Source organism: Filicampus tigris, chromosome 8 (genome assembly GCF_054856515.1).
Source record: "Filicampus tigris isolate MCC_2025a chromosome 8, RoL_Ftig_1.0, whole genome shotgun sequence".
Taxonomy (NCBI): Eukaryota; Metazoa; Chordata; class Actinopteri; order Syngnathiformes; family Syngnathidae; genus Filicampus; species Filicampus tigris.
Window position 1 is genome coordinate 2,489,337 of NC_141224.1, and position 8,537 is coordinate 2,497,873.

The following is an 8,537-nucleotide window of genomic DNA, read 5'->3' on the forward strand; positions in this document are numbered from 1 at the left end:
ATGATATGGAAAAAAAAAAATCTATGTGTGTGTGTTTGAGAGAAATGACCGGGGAAAGCGAGCAGGCGGGCGCCCGCCCTCGTCGAATCGTCGGCGCCATTTAAACTTCGGTGACGCGGCCGCGTGTCGTTAGCGCCCTCTAAAAATAACAACGCCATCGAGCGCCGCGCGGTGTGAGAAATTGGGGGAATCGAGCGTAGGAAGCGGTAATTACAGCGGGCCTATTAGCATGCACGGCGCCCTCATCTAATATTCACACGGGGAACTGGGAGCGCTTCTGGGAACCCGCCAGCCAGAGCCAGGCTGGCAGCCACTGTTTGGACCCGCAAGACATCCAACCCTCAAAAAAACAAAACAAAACAAAAAAAAAACAAAACCAGGCCGCGGCTCCTCCGTTGTCTTTTTTTTTTTTTGCCTACTCGAGCGAGACGCAATCACGGAGGTAGCCGTGCATTCATCCAGCCATGCAAGATGACGCCGTCCAATTTAGAGGACACGCTCTTTGTTTTTTGAAATGATACCAATCACAGCAAACAAACGGGCCCATTTCCCTGGCGGTGCGGCAGCGCTGAAATGTGACTTTGTACTTCAGTGTCATAAATGCAACAAGGCCCAGCCGGTTACCAAGGTAATTAAGGCCAATTGCGGAAAGCAGACACGCACTGCCGGAGTTATTCATTTGGATAACGTAAGACGCGTTGAGCTTTTCAAATGCCGATAAGCGCGCTGTCGAGGTGGCGATACGCCGTTGCGATTGCCGCCGCAGGCGGCTGAACGGCGAATGAGGATAATGAACCCCGGTTTATCGCGGCGGATACGACGTACCCGCGCTAGCTAGCTAAAAATCGCACGTATAAACGAGACCACAAATATACGGTTTTAGCTGGCGTTGCAACACTCGAGCTTGGTCTTGTCTCGGTTTCGGACTGGCCAGACTTAAGATTTTTGGTCAAGGCCAGCACTGATTCTTTACTCTGTCTCTACACTCTATTCTTCAACTTCAGTGCGATGATCACGAGAAGCACTTGTTGAAACAAGAAATACCTTCAAGTCATCACAACCACTGTAACGATTGAGGTTTTTGTGTTTTTGCCTGTCAAATATATTGATAAGAAAACTTAAATCAGAGCGAGAATGTTCTTTAACTGCTCAACCTTGTCCTGGATTTTAAAAGAGATTTTTACGGCCTTGGTGTTGACTCAATTTCGACTGCCAGAAGTCTTGGTCTCGCTGAGGTCTGGTCTCGGGCAAGTCTTGGTCTTGGAAATTGTGGTCTTGAGCACAGCACTAGTTTGACCCCTTCCACGCCCTTTAAACACATCGGAACTTGTTAAAACTCACTTCTTGGAGTATTCCTAAGCGCCTTCTTTCACTGAATTGAGTTTCTCTGCATATCCAGCGTTGCCTTTCGATAAGAGTGACCCAACTTATGTTTTTCAAGACACGGGCCATCGATCGGCAGATTTTTTTTGCTATGACCGGTGAGCGCTGTGTGGTGGGAGGTGACTCAACTCACTTCACAACAAGCAGCAGTTTGGCAGATAATGGTAGTCAATATTCTTCAGAAAAGAGCCTTCAAGCCGTGCACTGCCACTCTCAGCTGAAGGTCGCTGTCAAACTAAACAGAAAAAGAGAATCAAAGATGTATGTATTTTAAACAACCACACACACGCCACTAATTGAGTGCTAACATCTGACGGAAACACATCGACAACACAACAACACTCACAGCCGTGTTTTCTTTGTCCTCTGCAAAGAACAGCTAATAATCATGCCGTACTGAGAAGCCGAGAGAGACACTGAGCCTCCAGTAAAGTACATCCGCTTCCTATCTTATGCCGCCCCCTGGTGGCCAAGGTGCCTACACCAGAATGAGCAGCACAACGTGCATTTTAGGAGAAAGTGTGACAAAAAAACCCGATGAATTCTATTTCATTATGTCATTATTGTATATAAAGTATAAAATTATAGAGTTCATTTTCCTCACTAAAAACACATTACATACCGTTTTTGTTGGGTTCTTTTGCGATGCTGCAACGGATTAATGGCACACACTGTACGGTATTCCTCCAAATGAAAATGGACCTTGCTTTGACAAAGAGCGAAAAAAAAAAACCCCGTAACCAAAGATCATTCCATGTGGCGACTTCCAGATGTGCGCATGCATTCTACAGGTTGCCTTAATGTGCTTTTGAGCAACAGCACTCGCCCTATTTGTCATGAGTAATTTGCTGCTGCGATTCGCCATTTAGGCACGCTGCCTTTTTCCTCAATTAAAAAAAAAAAAAAACAACAACACGCATTGTGACAGTGAGAGTCATGGCCCTTCATGTGCACGCAGACAGGAGCGCTCCATCAACCACTCGGCTCCAACGCTTGCTAAGCCGCTGACGTTCATCTGGGCTGTGACAGAGGCGCAGCCATTAACAAAGAAACAGCAGCACCACTGGCCTGGGCGTCGACAAAAGTCTCAAAAGAGTGCAGCTGGTGTGCCCAACAAGTGTCACCACGTGCACCCAAATCGAGTGCTTACGTGTAAGCGCACCTGACATTTTGGCTGCAATCAGCGCGGCCTCATTTGCTGATAATGTCATGAAATCAGCCTTTTTTTTTTTTTTTTTTTTTTTTTTTTTCTCCAAGCTTAAAGCCGCTTCAATCCATACTTTGAAAATAACAGTGGAAGGCATCACGACAGGTGGCGGAAATTGCTGCTCAGCCAACTTTGCAAGTCCCCGCATACTCTCAAGATTACACAACCTTGCATTTAGCATATTTTGATTGAAATATATTTTTCCTTTGTGCACTTATTTTGAAGATCAGTCTTCGGTTGGACGCTTTGATTCGCCTCGGATTTCTCAGTGTGGTTTGATGTTTTCAATAATGCAGATGAAATTGCGCTTGGGGCTGAATCGGGTACAAAGCATTTACTTCTTTTGCTGAGATTTCCCCATAAATTAAGTATGAATCATAAACCTATGATTAGAAACGCCAAACCCTAAAACAGCAGCGCTTGCACATCTCCCAAAAGGACACACAGACCAGAGGCGACTAGACCAGTCCGGACCAGAACTACAGCTGAAAATTGCAAGGGAGCTTCTATGATAAGGGGCACAGCCAGTGTCGGCTTTACCGTAGTGGATGACGTGCAGACTAGGTTACATGGAATTGAAATCATTCCACGTGACGTTACACCGCCAATGAAATCTGCACTAAACGCCGACTTTACAGTCAAGAACAGACAGAGTGAAATAAAGCAGGGGAGAAGGATGAAGACGACTGCGCTGAAGAAATTTGAAAAAATGATGCATAGAGAAAATAAGGAACAAATGGCGCCATGTAAAAAAAAAAAAAAATGAACATGTAATGGCCCAAGTCATTTCTGTTGATATTTCCCGCTGGGAGCACCTATTAAAAGTGCAAATGTGAAATGACATTATGAGACGAAACTTGAAAGTTTTGAACACGCAAAGCCACTCAAAAACTGAAGTGAAATCCTGGCAGGACCATCAAGAGCTCAATTTGATCACTGAGCAAAAAAAAAAAAAAAAAAGGTGAGCAAATATAAGAACGGAAAAAAGTCAAACTCTAAAACTGTTCAATTGTCAAGATGTGTTACGTTAAAAGATGTATAAAAAATGGTTGAGACTTTTGGGTTGAGATGCTAAACAGAAAACATGAAACTCAGACTTTGACTCCACTTTATTTTCTGAAGTTAAGTGGTTATAAAACGTCTACATGGGCAAAACATCTTCATCTAAGACAACCACAACCGCAATAACGTGCGGTGAGGTTCATGAGGCAATACCTCTGTGGAGTCAAATATAAAAATTCTGCTATTTTAATGATGAAATCATTGATAATTACTGGATTGAAAAAGAAAATCAATGTAAAGCACGCACCGTAGAGCTAAAACTGAACAGGATTTAATGTAATCAAGGTATTTAACTTTTTTTTTTTTTTTTTTTTTTTTTTTACACATGCAGGGGGAGGGACAGCCAAGGGGTGGCCCTGCCTCACTTGCCCACCTTGACCGCATGTCCAGTTTAATTCCTACAAAGCTACTACAGCAAACAAAAACAAAAATGTACCGAGTTGTGATATTGATTTGATTTGAATATGACAGACAAGTATGAACATGTGAGGAGCTTGTACTGGCCCATGTGTTAAATTAGCCAAAGTTACACCCCGACAGCCATCACAGTTGTTGTGAAGCTTACAAACACAAACATGACCTAGCCTCGTCTCTGAGAAAAATCACGACACAGCTGGCAACTGGCGAACAGCCTCGTGCCGACCAAAGGGCTCCAACTCACGCGCACGCACACACACACACACACACACACAGTGTACCTGTAGACACTCATATGCAAATGGGGGGCCCTGGGAACGGAAGACAGGACAGACATGAGCGAGCAGCGGCCGACGAGTCCATTTGGAAATGGACTGATGCCTCGCTGCACATGCGTGCTTCACACACCCGCTTAAATATCAAGGACTCACAAAACACAAACAACAAAAGCGTTTTGGTATTCTACTCTACAACCTGCATCATAATAGTCTCACTCCAAGCTATTTGTCTGTGGGCTGGCGTGCACTGTGATGAATGGCTCCGTTAAGGGTTTATAATGAAGTCGGAATTCTTGTAATACATGGAGACATTGCACTCGGGGCTACAGGGGCCCCTCGGTTTACGACGGCGGTGTCGAGGTTATAAAACGGCGCACAACGACGATGTCGCGTTTGTGTGAAAATTCGGGTGACGTCAATGTTTACGTTTTACTCTGGTTCAGCTGAAGGAAATCTAGGTTCATCCAGTTATTCATTTGCTCTAGACAGTGACACATGTTAGTTGAATTGCTGTCGTTTGGGGACATTGAAAAATATAGCCGTGCGTCATCTGCATAATCGTGATAGCCAACATTGGCATTCTGAAGCATTTGACCCAAAGGTAAGATAGACCGGACTGAACGAAAGGGGTCCAGGGATTGACCCTTGAGGGACCCCACATGTCATGGCCATTCAATGAAATTCACAAAATAATTCCTTTCCTCCGAGTAGGACCTGGACCATTTTAGCTCGACATTTTAGTTCCATTGAATCCCACCCAAGTTTCCAACCTGTTCAACAGTATATTATGAGCTGCCCTGACATCCAGTAAGAGTAGTATATCATTTAATACTTTAGAAAGAGCTGCTTCCATGACGAGGTTGGAAACCTGTTTGAAACGGATCAAAAATTCCATTTGAGTTCAAGAATTGCGACAGGTTCTCATTTACAGAGCCAACCAGGAGGGTTCAGTTCCCTGACCAAGAACACTTCAGCAGCAGAGCATCAGAGGCGGGAGTCCAGCCACTGACCATTCGGTGACAGGATGACCCGCTCTACCAACTTGAGCCACAACCTCCGTGTTGTTAACCAAGATTAGATGAAAGTGGGTCAGGACTCTCTTGTGCGTGCTTTCTAAAGAGCACAATAAAGCATCCCAAGCGGCGCCCATCCGCCCGCCAGCCACACAAAGACCGACGCCAGGGTCGCTCAAATTGATATGTAAATCTCAGCAAATAACAGTTCTACACGGAGAAACAGATCATTGGCCGAAATAACCCGCGCGCACCAAAAATAAACAGCGGATGAAGACAAACGGTGGAAAGCGAATGTACATAACCGTTCCCCTCACTCTAAGACGATATACACAAAAGGTCGCGCTCATGTATTTGAAAAATGTTCAGCGCAGGCAATAGATTTTGTATGGATGTGCCTTTCCTTTTGAGTCAAGGGAGGAATGAAAATGTGCAGCATTTTTCCCCTCAAACCGAAAAAAAACCCAGCCTGCCTTGTTCCTTCCGTTCGTGCTGATCCACACAACAGCTGACTGACGGGTCAGATGGAATTTTTGGGTCGATTTGTAATCACTGGTCAGGTGGAGACCCAAGAGTGCCCAGTCCATACAAGGACGCGCGCGGGACTGCTCGCTACATTTGTCAGAGACTTTAATAGGAACTAAACCCCCAAATTTTTACAGCAAGAATACATTTGACAACATGGCTGACAAGGAGAAGATGGAAGCAAAACACAAGCGTAGTAGTGAGGAGCAAAAGAGTTGTACGTCACAAAATTCATCATCCGAAAAAAAAAAAAAAAACGGCAAGAGCTTTAGGTCGCTCCAAGTCGCGTTCTGATTAGCTTTCGTTCCATTTCATGTCACAATCATGAAATTGGCGGCTAGGCCAAAGTCGGTGTTGACCACACACAATGATTTGCAATTTGAAATAACCAACGAGTTTATGATTTGCGATTTTCGGCCTGACTGGTTTCCAATCGGACAAGTTGGATAAAACGCTGGTACCGCATCTCACACCACAAGATAAATCGCTCAGGACACTCTTTTAGAAACATCCAACAATCGATCCATTGAGCGGAGGAGGGATACTGAAATTCAGGCAGATTATCGGCATGGGTGTACCAAGTTTTATGCGGCTCCGGGCCTTGGTGAAAATTTCACTCCGGCTAACAGCTCTACTAGTGTGGACTGCGAGGACATAACCTTGCTGATGATTTATAGCGGGCGAGAATCATTTTTCCCGTGTACAGTATTTCTATCACCTCCTCCGTAATAACAGCAAATGTAAAAAATGTTTTCAGATACAGCGCATAGGTGAGATTAGAGCGAAAAGGGAGGGGGAAAAATTGCGTCATCGCAATGCGGCTGCAACGCTGCCGACAAGGCTCACGCCGCAAATCTTCCTGCCGCTTGGCCGGCTCGACTTGCTTGTGTGCGTTTTACAACCGCCGGTTCACAATCGGGTCTTTGGCTGGCCTATTAAAATACATTTGAAAAAGAATAAAAGAAAAAGGATGTTCAGCCCTCAAGAAGACGCATTCAGGCGTTGATGAGATAAAAGTGTGAACGGGACCTGACGGCTACTGTAACACCCAAATGTAACAGTTATCCAATCTTGTCGCACAAAAAGGCTAGGCTTGTTATTCCGATAAAACCGCCTGGTGTTGCGGCGGCCGGAGGTGTGGGGGCGGGACGAAAAAAAAAAAAAAAAAAAAGAGAGCCACGCGGGAGGGAAGAAGGTTGAGAAAGCGAGAGTGTGAGAAGCACCCTGATATAAAGAGAAGTGGTTGTGTTTGCGCGAGATAAGGCCAAGCAGCTAAATCACATGGTGAGCGCCGAGGTATGCTATTAAGCAGGACAAATATGCCTATTTAAACAGCAACTTTCGCAGGCCAAACCAACGCGGGCAAAATGGCTGGGGGAGCCAGCGAGGAAGGCTGAGAAAGGGGGGGGAGGGGAGAAAAAAAAAAAAAAAAAAAAAGGAGTTTGGTGGCAAGGGGAGAGACGGAAGGAGCCGCAGATGGATGACGCGACGCCCAGGGAGCCAAAAGAGAGATAAAGCAGCCACGGCGCTATTTCATTTGTCTAATTATATTTATCTATCGCTCGCTCGCAAACAAACAAGAGAGACAAATGGAGCGATGGGGAATAAAGCAAAGCGGGGGAAAGGGACAAACAAATAAAAACATATTAACCCAAGGCCCGTCAGTGCTGCTGACAACAAATGCAATCGGCGTGCGGGGTAAGAGAGGCGAAGAGTGGACTTGGGAAATGAGACGACGGAAGGGACCAGATTGACAATGAAAAATTCATGCCGCAATTGCAAAGGGGGACGCGGCCAGACGGGAGGGAAGCCAGCGAGCGACACGAGGACGGAAGGGGAGGAAATCTCGCCGACAGATTTAAGGTTACGGCGCCTCGGCCCGCGCGCAGCTCGCTCGCCTTCCCGCCCGCCGCTTTGCCGATCGCATTTCTCTCGCTTTTCGAGCCTGCTCGCCGTCGTCGCACCGACGGCTTCTCATCTTCCGAAATCTGATTGTGGTGGATTTTGGCTGGCTGTAGCACCGTTCCTCCAATTTGCCATCTGCCTGGCGGGAGCTTACGGACGCCCTTGTTCACGCTTCTGTTGCATTTTCCTCCCAGGTCCTGAGCTACGGCTCACCAACAGCATCAAAGTCGACTTTTACAATACACTAAAGCTCAAAGTGCCAAATTACCATTTAAATCCTGTATAATATATACATATTTTTATATGGAGTGACCCAAATATCCTATACCCTTTTATCATGCGAGCCTTCTGGCCCCACCCACAAGAGGTGAAAATCTGGGATATAGAGAAAGCATATACTTTTTTTTTTTTTGTCGTTGTTGTATCCCTCCCGCGCATTTTAAACATATTCCAACTTCAATTTCTGCGTTTTATACGGTTTGTAAAAATGGATAGTCTCCATCCGTTTGGCCATGTGTGAGGACATTGTGCTAGCATGTTATTTAGGCTACAACGCTGGCTAACGCAAGAGGTGAAAATCTTCGATGTAGAGGAATAATATACATTTTCTGTTGTACCCATCCTACACGTTTTAAAAATATTGAAATTTGAATTACTGTGTTGTCTACGGTTTGTAGAACGTGCTATTCTGCATCTGTTTGTCATGTCAGTTTGTGCTAGCATGTTATTTAGGCTACTATGCTGGCT

General features: G+C 45.4%; 1 long non-coding RNA gene across 1 annotated transcript; it reads right to left on the bottom strand.

Annotated features, from left to right (window-relative positions):
• Positions 1-395: 395 nt before the first annotated feature.
• LOC147142993 (uncharacterized) lies at positions 396-2,505 on the bottom strand. Its single transcript, XR_015087854.1, has 3 exons — positions 2,006-2,505; positions 1,730-1,861; positions 396-1,618 (listed from the first exon to the last, which is right to left on the bottom strand). It is a non-coding gene; the product is annotated as an uncharacterized LOC147142993 (long non-coding RNA).
• Positions 2,506-8,537: the final 6,032 nt, after the last annotated feature.